The sequence below is a fragment of the Dendrobates tinctorius genome, unplaced genomic scaffold (assembly GCF_039654945.1).
Source record: "Dendrobates tinctorius isolate UK_male_01 unplaced genomic scaffold, ASM3965494v1 ptg000111l, whole genome shotgun sequence".
In the NCBI taxonomy this organism is placed as follows: domain Eukaryota; kingdom Metazoa; phylum Chordata; class Amphibia; order Anura; family Dendrobatidae; genus Dendrobates; species Dendrobates tinctorius.
In genome coordinates this window covers 17,837,813-17,858,476 of record NW_027361779.1, presented here as the reverse complement: position 1 = coordinate 17,858,476, position 20,664 = coordinate 17,837,813, and positions in this window count along the sequence as shown.

Genomic DNA, 20,664 nt, shown 5'->3' with positions numbered 1-20,664 from the left:
ATCAAATCTGCAGCAAAAACGCTGACAGAATGGACATGCTGCAGATTTAAATCTGCTCTAAATCTTCAAGTTAAAAATAAGCAAGGTGTGCATGAGATTTCAGGATTTACATCCATTTTGCTTGCATTAGGTAAACCTTCAGGTTTTGTGACGAAACAGCTTAGAAAAAAACACAACGAAAATGCGACATAAACGCAATGTGTGCACAAAGCCTGATAGATAACTTATATTGTTTTGTACCATGCCTTGAGGAAGGTAGCTGTTGTACTTTATTAGCATGTACTTGCAATCTGTTGAAGTTGGACAATGATAAATGATCAACAAGGTACATAACTGCTACTGCAGATTAAAGATCAAAACGGCCTGTGGGATTAATTATTAACAGAGGTTATCCAATACCCCAACTCATTTTCCTTTTTTTCCCATAAATCTTTGCTATCATACAGTATGTCTCAAAATACAGCCATCATTTTATTTGATTAATATACAGTATACCTTTTATATCATGCAATATGTCTTAACTGCTGGCTGCAGTTCTGATGTTTTCACCAATGACTTACTCGCTCCTGTCTTCATGTGTTCTAGTGCTACAAGTTCCATCATTCTTTGTATGGACCTGAACACTGTCGAAATCCCCCCCAAAACAGGATTCTAACAGAACCCCAACAGAGGCATTCACGTCAATGAAGCCGACAGTCACTGTGGACTCTATTTGGTCTAGATCCTGATGGTATTCATCTTTTTCAGACATGCATAAAAACATGACAACTCTCAATTCTGCGTATGTCAGAAAAAGACAAATTCTGCCTGGTTGGAGACCAGACAGTGTCTGCAGTTACATTGCTTCTTTCATTGTAATGAAAGGCTCCATCTGGGATTTGTCTGGGTACCTGTTGGAATCCTATTTTTTTGGTGATTCCAACAGATACTGCAGCATAGTGTTCAGTGGAGAGCACTATATGTGTGTAAGCAAGCACTTGGCATGCCCCTGGCAAACTCCACCTAAACCTCTAGCTCCCTCTTTAATCTGCAGATCCATATTGCCTGTGTAATAGACTAAACATTTAATCATACTTCTGTAATGGAGAGTGGAGGAGATTATGTAGAATCGTGAGCTGACTGGGGGAGAGTGGTCCCTACAACACGCTCCATACCTTGCAACGGCCGAAGTGTGTTCCCAAAGACAGGAGACCAGAGACCGTAGATGTTCAAACAGTTTCTTTTATTTAGTCATTTCTTTTATTTAGTCATTTCAGACTCTCTCACTGTTGCTGCCTTAGGCCCACGGCCACAGCGATCACCTACTCGGCCCGTCCACCCGCTGCCACACCTACTTCGCTTCAGTGCCCAGCTCTTCAGTAGTTCGGTACCCCAGACTATCTGTCCCTTCTGCTGTCTTCTGGGGCCACCCCCCTATCTTTGCTTCTTCTCTGTCTCTTCTTCTCTGTCTCTTCCTGAGCTCTTCTCCCTAGGTCTCGGGACCTCCCCCTTTTATTCCTTCAGCCTGGAAATCCCCTTCACCTATTCCACTAACTCAGTCCACCATGACTTGGCTTTTCCTACCATTAGCTGTTAAGACCTTTTCTCTCTCTGTGCTGTGTCTCCCCCTAGTGGCCAAGTTCTGTACTCCACTGTCTCTAGCTAATCCCTTCTTCGTCCTACACGTACACATATATACAGTATGTTACAGTAAAACATGTCACATAGCACATATACATTTGTCCCTTTACACCCAGACTGGTCCACGTATTAGTCCACCCTCCTACATATACATCAGCGTACAACAGTACAACACTAATCTCTGCCTACACAACCACAAATTTATATACAGTATACTTTGCGTATGTTTTAGGCATGTGTGGAAAACGTGCTGTAAAGTTAGAAAGCTTTTGAAAATGGAAATGTTGACAGTTTATTTTTATCAATTAACAAAATGCAAGGTAAAAAAACCCAAAAGATAAATCTAAATCAAGTGAATATTTTTGCCTTAAAAGAATCCTCAAAACATATTTATTCTACGTACACTTGCACACAATTTTTGAAGGAACTGTGCAGAGAGGTTGTTCCGAAGACCTAGATCTAACCACAGATCTTATATAAATGTATAGCTGAGCAAATCCTTCTGTCTCTTCATGTAATCCCAGATAGCCTTAATGATGTTGAAGTCAGGGCTCTGTAGAGTCTATATCATCACGTCCAGGACTACTTGTTCTTATTTATGCTGAAGATAGTTCTTAACCCCTTTCACACTATTTGAGATATATATCCATCATGAGCGCATGTTATTCGGTGCTCTACGGTGGATATGTACGTCATGCTGAAGGCATAGTACAGCTTCTATAAAGTGTAATCCGCTGCAGAAGCCTGACTTATATACACAGCCGGGCTCCTCCAAAACTGCTAGGATCAGCATTCTCAACAATCCTAGGATGAAGCCGAGTCACCTCTTATGGACAAGCCTTGAGATGTAATGGTCAAGGAGTCCATGGTCAGAAGCCTGGAGGGTACGTTATAAACAAAAAGGAGGAGATAAAAGGTGTAGTCAGGTAACATTCTAAGGCCAAAATAACATGAGTTAATGGATCAGAGCAGAATGGGTTAAACAGGTGGATTGTCCAAAGTCAGATAATGAAAGATCAACATACAGATGGCAAGTCATGGAGAAACAAACCACACAATAGCTTAATGTACAGTATGTCTGGCAGCCTATTTAAATAGCTTGACAATCACCTGGGATAATAAACACCTGGAGACAGCTAGTGCCTCCTAGTCTCAGATTGAACTGCTGAGCTGTCACACTGACAGCTGAGCATTCCCCTGTACCTGACTGGATGATGGAGCTGTCAATCAAAGTACTGACAGCTGTAGCACACCCCTTTACCAGATTGGACATCTGAGCTGTCAGTAACTGGATCCCAGACACACTGTGGGGTGGAACTATGACAACTAACAGTTTATTTCCCTCATTTGTCAATCGTGACAGTTGAACATGTGTAGCTTGACATAGGGAAAGCAACCCCTGTGTCAACCCATTGGCATGCCTGCAGCACTATCACGGTGTGTTGATGGGTTTTCAATGTGAACCATAGGCCTGACAAAGGTCCTGTTACGATCGCAGACACAGCGTGGCTTACCCACCCAACGCGCCCATGTACTCGAACTATAACGACTATGGAGTATGCGTCTCAGGTGATCGTGGAAAGTGGACCCACTGGACCACAGGCAGGACCAGGCCTACCCGGACTAGGGAAAGGTAGTGTTACGCATGGTGAGGGAAAACCAAGTGTAACGTACAGGGAAGAAGGGAAGGGGGCACAGACACTAAGGAAGGGATTTGGAGACCCCTAGGCTAGATCTAATTTCTCCCTAGAGTTCCTACCGAGTCCCTATATTGGTTCCTCACAAATCGTCGAGCCGGAACCTGAGACCCTGAATCTCCCTGGGGCCTAGTCCTGAATAGGGAACAGGAGGGCGATGTGCGCTAGGCAGTCTCCGCTAAACTAAAGAGGGTAAGGTGAGACAATCAGGGGAACACTTAGCTGAACCGCCAGATACAGATACCAAAAGAGGGATTCCAGACACCAAACTCTAGCACTCTGAGAAGGTTCGATACTCTAGCAAGCAGAAGTGGAAATGAAGCTATTACCCGCACTGGGTTACAGCTGAGCCACTAACTAAATAGATCCAAACTACTAAGGGCAGGAGGAGGTCGACGCTGGGTCCTAGAGGCAGATGGTTCAGGTAGCAGTCGGTATGAACAGGCGCCCAGACCTTCTGAAGCCTGACCCCGGATGATAGCCTGTCATGTCCGCAGCGCTCGTGACAGTTCCCACCTTCCTACAAGTGACCTCCAGACACTCAGGACCCGGTTTCTCAGGATGTGAGGTATGGAATGCCCTAACCAACCTGGGGGCATTCACCTCTGATGCTGACACGTCCTTTCCTCTGGACCATAAACCCTCCAGTGCACCAAGTACTGCAAGGAATGACGAAGGAGACGAGAATCAACAATCCTCAAAATCTCAAACTTTAAATTGCAATCTACCAAAATTGGGGGGGGGGGGGCGGTGGGGATGAGGACTCAATGGGGTTCACATATTTCTTAAGAAGAGATCTATGAAAAACATTGTGGATTTTGTGAGCTTGAGGAAGCTCCAGACGAAACGCCGCTAGGTTTATGACAGCAGATATTCTATAAGGACCAATAAACCTGGGTCCCAACTTCCAAGAAGGAACCTTCAACTTAATATTCCTAGTGGACAACCACACAAAGTCATTTACATTCAGGTCCGGACCTGGCACACGTCTCCTGACAGCCAAATGTTTGTACCTGTCTCCCATAATTCTCAAATTCTTCAGGACGCCCTGCCACATGGAAGAGAGCGATGGCGCGAAACGCTCCTCCTCCGGAACTCCTGAAGCCCCTCCCCCATTAAAGGTACCAAACTGTGGATGATAACCATACGAACTGAGAAAAGGTGACCTGTCAGTGGACTCTTGACGGTGATTATTAATTGCAAATTCAGCTAATGGTAAGTAAGATGACCAATCCACTTGGTTATCAGAGATGAAACACCTGAGGTATGTTTCCAAATTCTGGTTGACCAGCTCTGTTTGCCCGTTCGACAGGGGATGAAAGGCTAAAGAGAAGGACAGCTGTACTCCCGGTCGAGAACAGAATGCCCTCCAGAACTTGGAAACAAATTTGGTTCCCCGATCAGATATGACATTGGAGGGAACCCTGTGAAGTTTTATGATCTCATTAATGAAAACCTGGGCTAGAGTCTTGGCATTAAGAAGTGCTGGTAATGAGACGAAACAGAACATTTTACTAAATCTATCCACGACCACCAACACCACCATTTTACCTGCAGATACTGGTAGGTCTGTGATGAAATCCATGGATAGATGCTTCCAAGGCCTCGAGGGAATGGGTAATGGGAGGAGAGTAGCAGATGGGTGAGTACGCGATACCTTACAGCGAGCGCAAGTACTGCATGCGGACACCTGTTCCACCACATCCCGTTGCAACCCCGGCCACCAAAAACGATGAGAGAGAAGGTCCGCAGTTGCTTTACCCTCTGGATGCCCTGCTAGCACCGAGTTGTGGTGTTCGTTAATAACCTTGCGGCGCAGATTGGGTGGTACAATTAGCTTCCCTGAAGGACAGGAGAAGGGCGCATTCCCCTGTGCTTCCAACACCTCAGCATCCAGTTCAGGATATAGTGCCAAAACAACTACCCCTCCTGCAATATCGGTACTGGACACTCTTGGACTCCCCCACCCGGGAAGCTCCTAGACAGAGCATCCGCCTTAACATTTTTGACCCCGGTGCGAAAAGTAACCACGAAATTGAACCTCGTAAAAAACAATGACCACCTAGCTTGTCTTGGGTTCAGATGCTTGACCGACTGCAGATATGCAAGACTCTTGTGCTCAGTAATAAATGTAATAGGGTTGGCAGCCCCCTCCAGCCAATGTTGCCATTCTTCCAATGCCAATTTAATTGCCAACAGCTCCCTGTTGCCCACGTCATAGTTCCTCTCGGCCGAGGACAATTTTTTTAGAAAAGAATGCAAAAGGGTGCCATTTACCAGGAGACGGACCCTGAGACAACACAGCCCCCACCCCCACCTCCGATGCATCAACCTCTACAATAAATGGCTGAGAGGCATCGGGTTAACTGAGTAAGGGTGCCTTGGCAAAACAGTTTTTTAGGGAGGAAAAAGCATTCAGAGCAGCCTCTGACCAATTAGAAAATTCCGACCCCTTCCTTGTCATGTCAGTAAGGGGTTTAACAATTGCAGAGTAATTCCGAATGAATTTTCAGTAAAAATTCATAAAGACCAGAAAACGCTGCAAGGCCTTCAGGTTCTCAGGACGGTCCCAGTCCAGAACAGCACGGACCTTCTCCGGATCCATCCGAAACCCTGAACATGACAACAAATATCCCAAAAACTGTATCTCCTGTACGGCAAAAACACATTTCTCCAGTTTGGCGTACAGTTTATTATCTCTTAAGATCTGTAAAACCTGTTTAACATGCCCCTGATGTGTCTCAAATGCCGGTGAATAAATCAAAATGTCATCTAAATAGACCACTACAAACCTGCCCACCAAGTGATGAAATATGTCATTGATGCAGTGCTGGAAAACTGCAAGGGCTGTAGTGAGACTGAATGGCATAACCAGGCTCTCAAAATGCCCCTCAGGGGTGTTGAAGGCAGTTTTCCATTCGTTCCTCAATCTGATCCTAACCAGATTGTAAGCCCCCCTTAAGTCCAACTTGGAGAACACTTTAGCTCCCACTACCTGACTGAATAAATCTGGAATCAGAGGCAGAGGGTATGGGTCTCAGATGGCGATTTGATTTAATTCCTGGAAATCTACACAGGGACGTAAGCCACCATCCTTCTTCACAAAGAAGAACCCCGCCGCAAATGGTGAAGATGAGGGTCTGATGTGTCCCTTCTCCAGACTTTCGGCAATGAACTCCTTCATAGCCTGTCTCTCAGGGCCAGAAAGATTATACAGTCTGGATTTGGGCAGTTTAGCTCCGGGGATCAGGTTAATGGGACAATCGTATGCATGATGCAGGGGTAGCTCCTGACTCCCCCTCTCCGAAAAGACATCCTCAAAGCCCTCCAGAAATCCCGGCAAGATTTCAGCAGAGACTGCAGAGAGGGAAACATTCAGACAGTTCTCCTGAGAGTAATCTCCCCATTCAATGATTTCCCTGGCTTGCCAATCCACCACCGGATTATGTCTGACCAGCCAGGGTCGGCCCAACACAATTGGAGTGGGGTGCCCCTCTAAAACATAGCATGGAATTATTTCAGAAGGAGTCGGCCCCACCCTCAGTTTTATATTATGAACAATTTGTGTGAGAGTCTTCTGTGCAAGTGGAGCTGAATCAATGGCGAAAATGGGAATAGGCTTAGTTAATGTACAGCAAGCAAGACCATGATTTCTCACAAACTCGGCATCCACCATACTGACTCCGGCTCCACTGTCAACAAACATAGAAATGTTCTCGGCCTTGCTTTCAAGCACCACCTCTGCTGACAGGACAAATTGGGAACTGCAAGCAAAAGAAAAATGCACAACCTGCTTAGCTAACTCCAGACCACCAAGGGTTAACCGAGTACCCTTTTGCCTTGGTACCAAAGGGCAGGCTCCAATAAAATGATCATTTTTCCCGCAGAAAAAACATCTTTTTTCTTGCGACTCTCAGCGGAGAAGTACGGGGTGGTGGCCCCTCCTAACTGCATGGGTTCTACCTCCTCCCCAACACAGGTTCACTGCCAGGCTGATCCCCGGACACAGGGGAACAACTCTCACCAGAGGGACTTGGGGACAGTGGTCTAACCCACCCGGAGGCATCTATCCACACGTATAGCAAGCAAAATAGCTGCCTCCAATAACACAGGAGCCTCATACATAGCCAAAACATCTTTTGGTTTTTCAGAAAGACCCTCACAAAATTGTCTCTTAAGAGCCGCATCATTCCACTTTGTGTTCGTTGCCCACCTACGGAATTCAGAGCTATATGACTCTACTGACCGGTTTCCCTGCAGGAGGCAGCGAAGTCTAGACTCCGCTAGGGTAACTCGGTCAGGGTCGTCATAAATGAGGGCCAGGGCCCCGAAAAATCCCTCCACAGACTGGAGACAAACAAACAGAGTCCTTTGGTAAAGAAAAAGCCCAGGATTGTGGATCTCCCTGCAATAAAGAAATCACAATCCCTACTTTTTGCTCTTCACTGCCAGATGAGTAGGGACAAAGTCTGAAATACAATTTGCAGGCCTCTTTAAACACAAAAAATTTGTTCCTGCCTCCTGAAAATCTGTCTGGGAGAGCAACCTTAGGCTCCGGACGACCCGGCCCAGCAGCAGAGGCCCCAACACTGGCGACCTGCAGCTGCTGCTGCTGCAGAACCTCCCAACAGAGATCAGTAACTTCCAGAGACAGACAGCGTAGTCGCTCAGCCAACTCAGTGACTGCATCCATCTCCAAAGGGAGAGAGAGAGAGAGAGAGAGAGAGAGAAAGAAAAACCCAATCAAAAAAACATAAAACTAACAAAACACATGCACAAATGAACCACGTGTCAGTTTTTTTTTTTCTCTAAACAGTATGGCAGGTAATAATGTCACGCACGAAAATCCAAGTGTAACGTACAGGGAAGTGGGCCCAGACACTAAGGAAGGGATTTGGAGACCCCTAGGCTAGATTTAATCTCTCCCTAGAGCTCCTACCGAGTCCCTATATTGGTTCCTCACCAATCGCTGAGCCGGAACCTGAAACCCTGATCTCCCTGGGGCCTAGTCCTGAATAGGAAACGGGAGGGAGATGCGTGCTAGGCAGTCTCCGCTAAACTAAAGACGGTAAGGTGAGACAATCAGGGGAACACATAGCTGAATCGCCAGATACAGATACCAAAAGAGGAATTCCAGACACCAAACTCTAGCACTCTGAGAAGGTTCAACACTCTAGCAAGTAGAAGTGGAAATGAAGCTATTACCCACACTTGGTCATAGCTGAGCCACTAATTAAATAGATCCAAACTACTAAGGGCAGGAGGAGGTTGACGCTGGGTCCTAGAGGCAGATGGTTCAGGTAGCAGTCTGTATGGACAGGCACTCAGACCTTCTGAGGCCTGATGCAGGATGATAGCCTGTCACCTCCGCAGTGCTCGTGACAGGTAGCAACTGGGGTCTGTGGCAGCTGAGCTTGTTGACAAGATGGCCATATGCAGGGCTAAAAGACATCGCACAACTTCAGGTATGAAGAAACACAAAATTTACTGAAATAAAGCAAAAGAGATATAAACACCAAGTTTCGGACTATGTACATCATAAAGGAAACACATGTCAGGTTGACAGGCGAAGCAAGAGGTCATCACGGGTTGACACACTTCAGGGTCATCTGGCATGGGCATACTAGGATGACCTCTCTCTCAGACCTCAGGTGTAGCACAGGCACAGCAGGAGAACATCAGACACCGACCTTGGACTAGCTTCAGATGATGGCAGGAGGTCATCACGGGTTGATGCAGTCCAGGGTTGTCTGGCACAGGCATACTAGGTGGTCTCTCTCTCAGGCCTCGGATGTAGCACAGGCTCAGCAGGAGAACATCAGACACCGACCTCAGGCAGACTTCAGATGATGGCTAGGGTCATCACGGGATGATGCAGTCCAGGGTTATCTTGCATGGGCATACTAGGATGGCCTCTCTCTCAGGCCCCAGGTGTAGCACAGGCACAGCAGGAGAGCATCAGACACTGACCTCAGGCAGCCTTCAGACAACGGCAGGAGCCATCACGGGTAAAACCCCAGGGAACTGGCAGGACATCAGAACATAAGCAAGACACAGATATCACAGGTGCTGGAACATTGGTACTACAGCACCGGGTATTGGCTGGTCAGGTCCAGGACTCGCTGGCGGGACCATCACAGAGGAAACAGAGCTGGAATCTCCCGGAAACCATGGAAGAGGAATCCATCCAGGAACACGGGCGGGACCATCTCAAGAACACAACTTGGACCAACAGAACCACGGACTTGACATCTGGACACAGGCTGCACATCAGAACACGGACAGACATCCGGACTCCGGCAGGACATCTGGACACAGGCGGGACATCAGAACACGGACTGGACATCAGAACACAGACTAGACTAGACATCGGAACACGGACTAGACATCGGAACACGGACTAGACATCGGAACACGGACTAGACATCGGAACACGGACTAGACATCGGAACACGGACTAGACATCGGAACACGGACTAGACATCGGAACACGGACTAGACATCGGAACACGGACTAGACATCGGAACACGGACTAGACATCGGAACACGGACTAGACATCGGAACACGGACTAGACATCGGAACACGGACTAGACATCGGAACACGGACTAGACATCGGAACACGGACTAGACATCGGAACACGGACTAGACATCGGAACACGGACTAGACATCGGAACACGGACTAGACATCGGAACACGGACTAGACATCGGAACACGGACTAGACATCGGAACACGGACTAGACATCGGAACACGGACTAGACATCGGAACACGGGCTAGACATCGGAACACGGGCTAGACATCGGAACACGGGCTAGACATCGGAACACGGGCTAGACATCGGAACACGGGCTAGACATCGGAACACGGGCTAGACATCGGAACACGGGCTGGACATCGGAACACGGACTGGACATCGGAACACGGACTGGACATCGGAACACGGACTGGACATCGGAACACGGACTGGACATCGGAACACGGACTGGACATCGGAACACGGACTGGACATCGGAACACGGACTGGACATCGGAACACGGACTGGACATCGGAACACGGACTGGACATCAGAACACGGACTGGACATCAGAACACGGACTGGACATCAGAACACGGACTGGACATCAGAACACGGACTGGACATCAGGGCACCAGGCAGACATCAGGACATCAGGTCTCAGACAGGAAATCTGGACATCAGGACACCTGGTGGACACCAGGACATTAGGTCTCAGGCAGGACATCAGGAAATCAGGACTCGGATCTCAGATAGAACATCAGAACACTGGCATCAGACTCCGGACATCTGGCAACGATCGAAAGGCTCCGGACATCAGGCTGCGGACATCAGGCTGGGAAGGATAGGAACCGAACATCTGGTGGAGGACGTCAGGCACCGAACATCTGGAAGTGGTTGTCAGACACCGGACATCAGGCCGTGGTCATCAGGCTCTGGACAAGAGGCCACGGTCATCGGGCTCTGGACATCTGGCAGGGAGCTAAAAAGGAACTCAAGCGGTCTTGTGCAAGCCTCACCGAGTTGGACTGGAACCGGCCAGGTATTGCACCGAATAGCAAGCTGAGCACAGAGTAGCAGAAACTCAGCAGACACACCGGACTCCTACTTCCAAGATTAACCCAGGTTAGATCACAGAAAGTCAGTTAGGAAAGAGTCACAGTCACTGGGCACAAGGTTCAAGACTCAGAAGGACTTCAGGAACATAACATAGCAGGAATCAGGACTAGGACTTCATAACACAGCAGGAATCAGGACAAGGACTTTGGTACCAACACATAAACAGGATAAGTCCAGGAACTCAGACATCAGCTGTGCCAAAGCTGATAGCAGACTGAACAGAAACGGATCTGGGTACTTCACCCCCAGAGCAGGCGGAAGATAGACATCAGCTCACCTAGAACTGCAAGCAGGCAGAACAGGTGCTGAACACCAAACAGACATAAGACTCAGAAACTTGATGCGAAGCTCTGGCAATGCCCCACATGGCTGGGAAACTTTATATAGGGGCTGCCTCACAGCGATGGGCTGAAGCAGCAATTCTAGCACACACGCATTCCTCATAAAAGCAGGGTAGGTGTGGCCGCACGCACCCCAAGCACAGCCAGAGACAAATCAGCATTGAAAAGGACACCTGGCAGTGGCTATGAGCCTGAACACACGTGGTAAGTCATGCACAACTCTTAGAGGACCTTGAAACCTGCGGATAGCTTTCCACAGCGGCAGCCAGGGACTGCACAAGCGGGTGGTCATGCAGCGCAGCAGAGCCACACACACACATGTACGGCTACACAGCAGAGACAGGAACTGAGTAGCATCCACACAGGTAACTGACAACAGCGTTCCAGCTCATTAAAGGGAAAGGAGTGAAGGGTTAAGGCAGAGATATGTAGAGTAACGCCAGGTAAACAGAGTACAAACACAGCGGCACTACAGGTCTCTGGGCTTCCAATGCACAAAACCCAATGAGAATATGCAGGAAGCAGTGCTTGATAGATTTCCTGGCAGTCAAGCACTGACAGGATAGTGTAATGCACAGCACTGCTGAGTTAGTGCTGTGCATTACTTAAGTGATCGTAAGATTGCATTTTAAAGTCCCCATTGAGGGACTAATATACAGTTGTATGAAAAAGTGTCTGCCCCCTTCCTATATTTTTGCATATTTCTCTCATTTAAATGTTTCAGATCACTAAACAAATTTAAATATTAGACAAAGATAACACAAGTAAACATAAAATGCAGTTTTTAAAGGAAGGTCTTTATTATTAAGGGGAAAAGAAATCCAAACCTACAGGGCCCTGTGTGAAAAAATGATTGCCTCTAAAACTAATAATTGTTGGGCTACCTTTAGCAGCAACAACTGCAATCAAGCTTTTTCAATAACTAGCAATGAGTCTTTTATAATGCTCTGGAGGCATTTTGGCCCACTCATCTTTGAAGAATTGTTGTAATTAATGAACCACCTTTTTAAGGTCATTCCACAGCATCTCAATCAGATAAAGGTCAGGACTTTGACCTCCTGTTGTTTCAAGTGCAAGATGAAGCCAATTACTGGCCTCTGTTTGGCTGCAGGCCTTATTATTTTATCAAAGTGGACTACCGCCCTAAGAGTATATTGATGATCTGCAGCTTGCACATGACACACAACAATGTCACTATACATGAGTACATGAGATCACACTAATCATTATTATCTAAGTGAATTGCAGTACTTTGGATGGATGTGTGCTTTACCTCGAGTTATGGGCTGTATATGCCTGGTTATATTTTTACATTAGCATTGTGAGTAATAGAGGTGGCACTTGTGCATGAAGTGTGTGCACACATTTTATATTTGTGGTATTGTATTAGTTGTTCTCTGACTTATGATATGATTGCGCCAAGCACTTTATGCATTCATATAATGACAATTAATACTATATGTTTACATTATTATCCCACCGTCACATTACCCGGGGCAGACACTGACAGCTTGGGGCCCCTGTGCAAGAAATGTGTCTTGGCCCCCTTCCTTTTATGGCGACAAAGCTCTATAGCCACACACTCATACATGTATATAGATTACATAGTCTCCTTTATTATGCTAATTGCCATCCCTTATTGTACAGTGCCCTCTCTTGTTATGTACAGCACCATCCCTTACACATTGGATTATATAGAGCCCTGTTTTTTATTATGTACCGTCCTGTCTTGTTAGATGTATGATGCAATGATGGCTGATGGAGCATGGGAAAGCTTCTTTTCTAATGGAGGAGCTGATGGACTGGTAGTCTGGTCACCGGCTCCTCCATCAGCAGTCATTGTATATCTAAAAAGAGAGGAGACTATAATAAAAGAGGGTGCTGTGAATAGCAACATTAACAAGAATACACTATGTAAGACACAGCACTGTACATAATAGTAGAGGAAGCTATATAATAAGGGACGGCACCATATATAACTAGAGACGATGGTACGTAATAAAAGGGGAAACTATGTAAGGATGGTGTTATACAGAATTAGTGAGTACACTATACACTAAGCGACTGTGTTAGACATAATAAGTGAGTACACTATATACTAAGGGACTGTGTTAGGGTCCCGTTTCACATAGCGATGCACCAGCGATCCCGACAATGATACGACCTGGTAAGGATCGCTAGTGCATCACTACATGGTCGCTAGTGAGATGTCAAACAGGCAGATCTCTTCAACGATGCAGCAACGATCCGGCGATCCATATAACGACCACGGCAGTCGTTGGTACTTTGTCACACAGCAGCTATTCTGAACGACTCCAGCCTGCGTCCCTGAGTTCTACGTCGCCAACAAGGTTGCTTGTTGGAGTCAAGCACAGCGATGCATGCTGGCCAGCGGGACGCTGACGATTAAAAAATGGCCCAGGACATTTGAGCACGATCAGCGATATCCAGCAGGGGGGGCGGTCACCAATATGTGTCACATGTAGCGAGATCGCTGGTGAGATCGCTGTTGCATCACAAAATCGGTGATGCTTCAGCGATCTCGCTATGTGAGACAGGGCCTTTAGACATAATAAGTGATAATAATGTCTTCTGCTACCTCCCCCTGTTCCTAAGTCCATTATAAGTCCCCCTTCCTCCCATCCCAATCCCCTACACCCCTCATTGTCCTCCTCCCCTAGCATCCCATTATTGTCCTTTCCCTCACCCCATCATTGCCCATTCCACCACACCCATACAGTTTAACATCGTTATTGTTGCATTATGGTGGTATGTAAAGCTTACAGAAAGAGTAGTAAAATAGTTTAGGATTAGATTATATATTCATAAAGCATTACGTGCTTTCTGTCACATTTTGGTGGCATTTAACAGTAGAAAAAGATTTTGAAAAGTTTGCTTGTTTGTTCACATTTCTTACGCATACACTTTGTGATATATAAGATTGCAAAAAATGTTTACAAATTTTGCTGGGTTACATTTCTCAGCCACACAGTATTATGTGTTATTTTGTTGGTATATAACCCTACAAAAAACTTTTTTATCTTTTATTTTAGTTTATCATTATTATAATGCTCACACAGAGTATTCCGTGGTCTGGATTACATTTTGTTAATTAACCATAAAACAAACTTTTTCCAAATTTATCGGTATCATATTGCTCACCAGTAGGACATTAAATCTTTTTGGTTACTTTTAGTTGCTAAATAAGCCTCCAAAAACTTGTTCCAAATATTTCATTATCATATTGCTCACCCATAGGGTATTACATGTTTTTTTTGTACATTTTGTTGCTATAAAAGCTTAACAAACTTGTTCAAAATATATCGGTATTAAATCTTCTTTGGTACATTTTCATGGTATGTTACCCTCCAAATACTTGTTCAAAATACATTGGAATTATATTGCTCACCCATAGGTTATTATATCTTGCGTACATTTCATTGCTATAAAAGGCTCAAAAATCTTGTTTAAAATTTATCGGTATTATATTCCTCACACGTAGACTATTCTGTGGATTTCTTTCAAAAATCGTTTTTGTTCAAAGTTCTATTGGTATGATCTTGCTCATCCATAAACTATTTTGTGTTCTGGATAACATTTCATTGGTATATAACCCTCAAAAAACGTGTGCATATGTTGCAGATTTGGTGCTTGTTTGTCGTGTTTTTTCTGAATGGATATGTGACAAACACGAAGCAAAACCTGATGCCAGCAAAGTGAATTAGAAACTTGATGTGTCATGCAGACGTTGAGAATTTTTGACTCGCAGATGTGGTGCAGAAAATAATCAGAGGCATGTCAATTCTCTGAGTGTTTTTGCCCTGCATTTTGCAACATTGGCTTCACTCCAATTAATCAAAAACATAAGCAAAAACACACGTTTTGCTGCTGCATTTTTCCTGCCAAGAGAAGCATAAATGGTACAGAAATATTACTCAACATGTGGACATAACCTTATCGGTATTATATTACTTACCCATAGTCTGGAGTACATTTAGTTGGTATATAACCCTCAAAAAAGTTGTTAAAATTTTTAGCATAAATTATATTGCTCACCCATTAACTATTCCATGGTCTGGAGTACATTTCCTTGGTATATAATACTCAAAAGTGCATATCTCTTATGAGTCTTGGAGTACCAATACATGACAATTTCAACAGAATGTGTTTCGAGACCCTCCTTTATGTCTAATACAGGGTGTCTGAGTCATTTTGAGTCGCTAATTGTTGGCAGTTTTTGCTTCCTTCATAAATTCAACTGAAATTTCCTATTTTTAATTAAAAAAACAATTTAGGCATGCTTAAATTATATATTTTTAAATCCTTTTTAAATTTTGGTTTATATACAAGTCACTGTACAGGAAAATATGTTTCTCAACTTCATGTAAAATGCAATTTCTAATCAGTTTGGAATGTTTAATTGTCACTCCTTAAAGTGGACTAAAAGTGCGATACCATTGTTCTCAGCAGTGATCTGGGAATCATAGATGCTTCCAGAAGTCTTCCCATGCTCTTCTTTCATTCAGCAATTTTTCCATCCATTTGAGCATTTTCACTGCCCCCCAGACTTCTTTGTAGGGTCTGCTGGAAAAAAGTTCAGCTTTTATATTGACTCCCATTATACTCGTTACTCTAAATGAGCATTCGAGTATTAGGAATGGATTGGTTTGAGCAACGAGCACCTGAACATTTTAGTGCTTGCTCATCCCTATTGGAGAAGTCAAGGAATCTGACGTCAATAGACAGGAGAGTACATCATAAACAGAGAAGAGAGACAAAAATGTAGTTAGGTCACAGTCCGGGGTCAGATTTCCAAGGTCAGATTGCTTCAAGTCAAAAGGGGTAATACATAAAATCAGAATATCAGAGAACAGAGCAAACACACCACTGAGCTGAAAGCTACAACTGGCAATAGTTCCAGCATAGCCAGTCAGCTAAATGGCCAAGCAATCACCCTGAAAGGGTGACACTCAGAGGATTTCTAGCAGGCCTGGTCTAAGTGGGCTGCATACACATACAGTGGAGAAAATAAGTATTTGATACACTGCCAATTTTGCAAGTTTTCCCACCCTACAACGAATGGAGATGTCTAATTTTTATAGTAGGTACATTTCAACTGTGAGAGACAATTAAAAATCCAGAAAAATCACATTGTATGGTTTTTAAATAATTACCGTATTTTCCGGCGTATAAGACAACCTTTTAACCCCTGAAAATCTTCTTAAAAGTCGGGGGTCATCTTATACGCCGGGTGTCATCTTATAGAGCGGGTGAGGACCAATCATCATATGGTGGGGGGAGTGGTCCCAATGACGAAGGGAGGGGGTGTCTCACAGGGAAGATGTAAGTGGTTTATCCCTCTATTACCTCATTGTGGCACGCTGCACAAAGAGGAGCCGCCACCCCCCAGCACAGAGACCTGCAGAGAGCACCGCTGCCACAATGAGGTAATAGGGGGATACTCCATTTACACCTTCCCTGTGAGATGCCCCCTCCCTTCGACATTGGGACCACTCCCCCCACTAAATGCAGATTGAGCCGCACCCACCCTATAAGATGACACCCGGAGTATAAGAAGACCCCCGACTTTTAAGAAGATTTTATATTTTAAGTGAAAAAGTTGGGGGGTCATCTTACATGCCCAGTCGTCTTATACGCCAGAAAATATGGTAAATTGCATTTAAAAAAAATTAAATACAACTTTTTTTGACTAGCAACATCAGATCAACGTATGATTTTTGCATGTGCTGTCCATGTCCTTTTTCTACAGTTCAACATATTGCATGGTCTGTCCCCTCTTTTTTCACTTGGAGCAGCATGCCTCACATTTGGCACAGGCATTTTAAATTAGCAGGAGTCTGCAAACGGTGTTCTGTCTATTTCTACTCTTCGTTCACAGTCTGAGAGATTGTGGATGATGAGATTTCTGGCTTACTTCACTTGGTATTGGTGCTGTATGGTGGCCATTGTTGCTGTGATATTGTGCTTGTGGAGTGGTTTGACCTGGTGTCATGAGGACTCTGTCTTGCAGCATGGGTGCTGTGATGCACCAGGCCACCCACCCTGCTGACACACTGTCATTGTGGAGGTGTTTAGTGCATGGTGCCGCTCCTTTAACCCCTTTCCAACATTGGACGGAATAGTACGCCAATGTCAGACTCCCCCTGTTTGGTGAGGGCTCCACGCTGAGCCGCACCTTTGTGGGCATATGTCAGCTGATCTATACAGCTGACATGTGCCTGCATGCCCGATCCACCCACAACTGTTAACCTATTAAATGCCGCTGTCAATCTCGCATTTTCGGCAAGCGTGCCAGAAATCCCACCTATCGGTGACCCCATCATGTGATCGCAGTTCACCGATGGGTTGGCATGACAATCAGAGGTCTCCAGCAGACCTCTATTGTTAGCGTAGCCAGATTGCTATGTGCGCCGCCCAGTGGTCGGCTATCATAGCAAGTGAGCATTTCTGATACACACAGGCAATCTGATCATTGTCTGTGTGTAGGAGAGCAGATCAAAGTATTGCAGCTTCTAGTCTCCCATGGAGACTATTGAAGAAGGCAAAAAGTTAAAAAAAGTTTTTAAAAATAAAAAAATATAAAAGTTCAAATCACCCCCCATTCGCCCCATTCAAAATAAACAATAAAAAAAACACATTTTGTATCGCCAAATTGAGAATCGCCCAATCAATATAAAAAAAGAATTGACCCGATCGGTAAATGGCGTAATGAGAAAAAAAGTAAAAACGGCAGAATTACTTTTTCTTTTGGTCGACACAAACTTGCATTAAAATGCAATAACGGACAATCAAAAGGTCATATTTGCATCAAAATGATATTAGAAATGTCAGCTCGGCACACAAAAAATAAGCCCTCACTCAACCCCAGATCACGAAAAATGGCGATGCTATGGGTATTGGAAAATGGCGCAATCTATAATTTTTTTTAGACATGTTTGGTGTCAATGAACTCGTATTGACATGAAGAATCATAATGGCAGGTCAGTTTTAGCATTTAGAGAACATGGTAAAAAGAAAAGCTGTGGGACTGCACTTTTTTTTTGCAATTTCATCGCACTTGGAATTTTTTCCCGTTTTCCAGTACAGGATATGTTAAAATCAATGGAGTTTTTCAAACGTACAAGTTGTCCAACAAATAAAAGCCCTCACATGGCCATTTTGACCAAAAAATAAAGTTATGGCTCTGGGAAAAAGGGGAGCAAAAAAGTAAAATGCAAAAATGAAAATACCTCCAGGGATTAAAGGGCTAAGAAAATACTAAGAGGTTTGCAGTAATTATTATTATTATTATTTATTAATATAGCGCCATTTATTCCATGGCGCTTTACATGTGAGTAGGGGTATACATAATACATACAAGTACAGTAATCTTAAACAATACAAGTCACGACTGGTACAGGATGAGAGAGGACCTTGCCCGCGAGGGCTCACAATCTACAAAGGGATGGGTGAGGATACAGTAGGCGAGGGTAGAGCTGGTCGTGCAGTGGTTTTGGCACACTTTGGCACAGTAATGTGGCAGTGGGCTTCATACAGTCTGATGAGAATGTTAAACTAAGAACCTCAGATTTGTAATTTTTTTGCATAGTCACATTCATGTTCTTTTTCTACAATTCAGCTCATGCTTATAAATGTTCAGCACTTTTTGTAATTCTGCTTCTTAAAAGCACAAATAGATATGTTCAAGCTGTTTCATCTTGAACCTTTTTAACATGCATCTTGTATATCAAATATTCTGCTTTTCTGCAAAGTCTTTGTTTCCTGTAATCCAGTTTATTTTTTATTGTGTTATTTTTTTACAATTTTGAATTAGTTTTAAAACATGTATTTCCTTTGAATGTATTTTTTGTTTTAGCTTTGTTTTTTTCTTTTGTTTTTGTTTTTTTTATATGAAGAAGCTATAAATGAACTTGTGAATAAAGTGCATGTTGGGAGCAATAACATTGAAATTTTCAAATTAGGATTGATGATATAAATCTAATTAGTCAGCCATCGAATATGCAGAGTAACTTTCAGATAGGTTAATTAATCTTTTTATCTGTCACAAATTACTAAGTGTGCCAAAATATATAGCCACCATTCATCGAACATATCGTAAAATTTATTGAGCAGATCATAAAAAACAAACTGTGTATATCATTTGAATCCTTGATTTAAAGTTATGTCTCTATGCGGATCATAAAAAAGACCTTTGCATTAAAACGCACTCATTAATCTAATGCAATTTTCTTCAGCGAGGCACATAAAATGCTAATAAAATTACATTCTAATAAGTGTAATACTTAGGTTATTTTTTCAAAGGGCTTATGAAATGGTTTGAGCCCAAGTACGGTATATTATTTCTGAGTGAGGACTATACTAGCTTTTAAATGTGGGTGTTTTTAAAGTAGTTCATAAAAAAGTGACAATTCAATATTTTAGTTCAAATCATAAAACAACAAAAGAGGATAAAAATTATAGGAAAAACACAAAATTATCTTATATGGAATAATCCATACTCTTGGAGCTACAAAAATCCACATTGTATGCAGCAAGCCTCTCCAATTGCTGGCTGCAGACAGCCGAAATTTTATCACATATTATATATATATTTGTGTGACAACACACAGGAGCTTGTGTACACTACAATAAATATACGGTATACAATTGGCTTAGAATTTGTATACCATAATTTGGAATATCAAATACTTATTCATAACCCTGTTTTTCACTGTCTGTCCAAATTTTAAATCCAGCAATAAAAAGCAGCCAATTAAAATGTTTAAAATGTCACACATATTACGGTAATTAATTCTAAACCAAGCAGGAGAGTAGTTGATGTATGACCTTAAAGGGGCTGTCTGATCTTAGGGTACAAGTCTGCAGCCAAACTACAGTTGTGGCCAAAAGTATTGACACCCCTGCAATTTTGTCAGATAATACTCAGTTTCTTCCTGAAAGTTATTGCAAACACAAATTCTTTGGTATTATTATCTTCATTTAATTTGTCTTAAATGAAAAAACACAAAAAGAATTGTCCTAAAGTCAAATTGGATATAATTCCACACCAAACACAAAAAAGAGGGTGGACAAAAGTATTGGCGCTGTTCAAAAAATCATGTGATGCTTCTCTAATTTGTATAATTAACAGCACCTGTAGCTTACCTGTGGCACCTAACAGGTGTTGGAAATAACTAAATCACACTTGCAGCCAGTTGACATGGATTAAAGTTGACTCAACCTCTGTCCTGTGTCCTTGTGTGTACCACATTGAGCATGGAGAAAAGAAAGAAGACCAAAGAACTGTCTGAGGACTTGAGAAACCAAATTGTGAGGAAGCATGAGCAATCTCAAGGCTACAAGTC